The 3,669-nt window shown below is 46.3% G+C and overlaps 1 protein-coding gene across 1 annotated transcript in view; it reads right to left on the minus strand.

Moving 5' to 3' along the window:
- Window positions 1–56: 56 nt before the first annotated feature.
- The window catches only part of Dusp3 (dual specificity phosphatase 3), a 13,568-nt gene continuing 9,955 nt past the window's right edge, over window positions 57–3,669 (minus strand). Inside the window, exon 3 of the mRNA XM_070027806.1 lies at window positions 57–3,669. This exon is cut by the window's right edge and continues 453 nt beyond it. The gene's annotated coding sequence lies outside the window, so the exon portion shown is untranslated.

Raw genomic sequence — 3,669 nt, forward strand, 5'->3', positions numbered from 1 at the left:
ATTAAGAAAAAGTAAACACAAAGCAAACTGTGGCAAGAAGGACCAAAGAGAACCTATTTCTTTGTTAAGACATTTATTTTGGCTACAATTTGAGTGTTTTAACACATTTATTGGTGATGCAACAGGCATAAAACTTGCCTTTTTTTTTTTTTTTTTTTTTTTTTTGCAGTGCTGGGGATGGAACCCAGGGCCTCACACAGATTTGGCCCGAGCTATAACCCATCAGAGCCCAATTTAAATGTTTTCACAAATCCCCCTCAAGGCTGGCAGTTGGTAATCAGGAACAAAGGTTACACTTCCAACCAGTCTTCTCTCTCACCCTGAGACATCTCTATTTTCAATCCGGAGAGAATCCTCATTGGCTTCTTCAATGATTCCTGACACCAGTTTTATGACAAAGAAAATTTTCCTGCAAGGAAAGCTCCTACTACCTTCATATTTAAGATCAGTGCTTATTTGATTAAAACATGAGCCTCTTAACATCTATTCACATCTCAAGAACAGAGCAGCAAAGGCCCTGACATTCCCTTTCCCAATTGTGAGCCATTATCACCACGATGATCGCAGCGCCACCTTCTGGCATGGCTATGCATGCCCTCTAATTTCTCACAGGTGTTAAATTCCAAAGAAGGGATTCTGGGAGAATCCCTTGTGTGATGGAGGTGGTGGCTTATCCTCTAAAGATAACTCAGAGTGACAGGAAAACAAGCCTAACTTATGGGAAGGTAGATTGCTTGGAGACTAAGGGGGGGAAAAAAACCTGACATTCTTAACTTGTGCTGGATGGGGGTGGGGGTGGGGTCTCTTACAGTCCAAGAAAGGGATCCTGTCTAAGGAGGGGAGAAGGGTACCCTGAGTTCCTAGTCCACCCCTTCCCAGGGGTCTAAGACCGATCAAGAAAGACCCCCACTTACAGCTGGGTGTGTGGTACCTCTTAAAATTGACTCATGTTTTGATTAAGAGAGAAGCTAAACCTGAGGTTCTAGGGATTAAAGGTGATCAAAAAAAAAATCCTAAATTCTAAGCAAAGGACTCCAAGCTGGGCACAGTGGCTCCTGCCTGTAATCCTAGCTACTCAGGAGACTGAGATCTGAAGATCATGTTTCAAAGCCAGCCTTGGCACGAAAATCCATGAGATTCTCATCTCCAATTAACCAGCAAAAAGCCAATAGTGGAGCTGTGGCATGAGTGGTAGCACACCAGCCTTGAGCTAAAAAGCCAAGCAAGAGCACAAGGTCCTGAGTTCACATCCCAGTACTGGCACACACACAGACACACACAGACACACACACACACACACACACACACACACACAAAAGGCAAAATAATCCCAAAGGGAAAGCAATGACCCTCCCAATAGCCCTTTTTCCTTATGTCCAACAGAGGCTTTCAAGAGGCCATGTTCACCGCCCAAGTGGTTGTGGCCGTCTTATGGGCTGCCTTAGGCCTACTTCCTGTGACTGGATGAAGAACTGCACACTCTACTGGGGATGGTGCTTTTCCCTTCCTTCTCCAGGGTGAGGGCAGGGGTAAGTCACATACCTGGAGTTCCCCCCAGGGAACTTGTTTGAGAGGCTTGAAATTTTGCCCTATTCTACCTTAAAAAGCCAGGCAACTCTAGGGTACACCCTTCATCATCCTGTATACCAGGTCCTTCGGATGGGGGTGGGGGAGCTAACATTACAGGAACAGATTCTGTCAGTTTCTGATTCACTGTGAGCATCAAGTTAAGTCAGATGGGAACAGAAGCCAGCCCACTGCTAAGCAGATGCCCCCTGCACTCCTGCAAGCCAACCTAGACAGCTCAGTAGCCAGAAAAGATGGCAGATCCTAGCTATTCAGGACAGCTATGGTCACTGAGGGAAATGGGGACAGTGACTGTCACCTTGCTCCTGGTAGAGAGCTTTATATCTGGGAGTAAGGCCTTAAGGGGCACTTGCCTCTCTGCCTCTTAACCGAGATGCTCCCAGGCAGCTTGGAAAAACACATTCCCCACTTGATGTGCTAACACAATTTTAAATGGAAAGCTAAATGTTAAATAGGCAACAACATCAACAAAAATCCCTGATATGTCTTTGACGTCTCTTGCAAAGTCTTCTCTTGCAAAGATGTGCAAGGGATTCCACATGAATTCAGGCTCCTGGGAGCTGGGACACACCTTCTGGAATAACACTCCAACATTTGACACTTCCATACAGAAGGGAATTGCATCCACTTTGATGAGACACCCATATACCAGGTGCTGAGGGGTGGCCCACTCTGCCATCCTGAGTGACCCTGAAGATATACACAGCATCTCGGCCTTTTCTTTCAAACAAGAACAGATTGCTCCAATAAGACTGTTCAAAATAACACTATCTTCTGACAAATGTGCACGCATGTGAAGGCTGACCCATTCAAACACCACCCTGAAAACTCCCTAATTGGATGTTTGGGGGTTTTTTTGTTTTGTTTTGTTTTGTCGGTTGTGGGGCTTGAACTCTAGACCTGGGCGCTGGTCCCTCAGCTCTTCAGCTCAAGGCTAGTGCTCCACACCACTGGAGCCACAGTGCCACTTCCAGTTTTCTGGTGGTTTATTGGAGATAAGTCTCACAGGCTTTCCTGTCTGGGCTGGCTTTGAACTAAGATCCTCAGATTTCAGCCTCCTGAGTAGCTAGGATTACAGGCGTAGCCACCAGTGCCCGGCTGGGGCCTTTTTTTGTTTTGGTTTGTTGGCTCTGCCATGAATGAAGGCCTCATCTGTCTCCAGTACTGCCAGCAGAGAGCTATCAGAGCCACCTATAGGTAAGACCCTTAATTTCCCTGCCAGCACCCCAGGCTACCTGAAAGAGGCACCCCTCCCCCCATACACATACATGCTGTAATTGGCCAGCTTCTGCTTTCTGTTCTTGGAATAGCAACCTGGACAGAAAGCCATTAGCTTGAGTGTCTTGGGCTTGGCCAACACTATAATTCAAGACAAAACCCTTGTAATTTCTCCAAACAATGGGGTTGTTTTTGGGATTTTTCTTTTTAATAGGCTGGACCTCAATATGCCCTGAGACCTCATTCTTCTAAGAAGTAAAGGAATAGATCGGGTCCCAGGGGGAAAAAAATTCCCCAAGAGCAGATTGAGAAATCAAGCTTCCTAGGGAAAAGTTGGGGAGGTGGGGAGGGAAGGGATGGTAGGGGGAAAACAAAGGAGGGGATAACAATGCTCGATAGGAAGTGTACTCATTACCTTACTCATGTAACTGTAACCCCTTTGTACAATATCTTTACAATTAAAAATATAGATTAAAAAAAAAAAAAGAAATCAAGCTTCCAAAAGCCACATTTTGAAAATTCTAGATGGAGCTGAGTCCTCTGGGAAAGTCTGTCTACCCCAGGGGGCCTCTTGGTGGAGTAGATACTTCTCATTAGGGAAAGCATTCAAAGACAGACTCTTCATGAGAATTTCCATCTACTCACTGGAGTCCAGAGCAGGGAGTGGAAAGCGAGGAGACCAGGTGATAGGTGACAGGTAACCATCTGACCTTTACTGGGCTCAAGGTGATAAGGTCTCCATAGTTGGGGAGCGAGGGAGGTTCCTAAGGACCCCTCTGAAACACATCATGCCTTAAATACTCCCTCAACCCTCTGTTCTGGGCCATCAAGAGGACTGCACACTGCAGGCCTCCCTGGGTGACC

The sequence above is a fragment of the Dipodomys merriami genome, unplaced genomic scaffold (assembly GCF_024711535.1).
Source record: "Dipodomys merriami isolate MVZ:Mamm:240054 unplaced genomic scaffold, mDipMer1.0.p SCAF_19, whole genome shotgun sequence".
Classification (NCBI taxonomy): Eukaryota; Metazoa; Chordata; class Mammalia; order Rodentia; family Heteromyidae; genus Dipodomys; species Dipodomys merriami.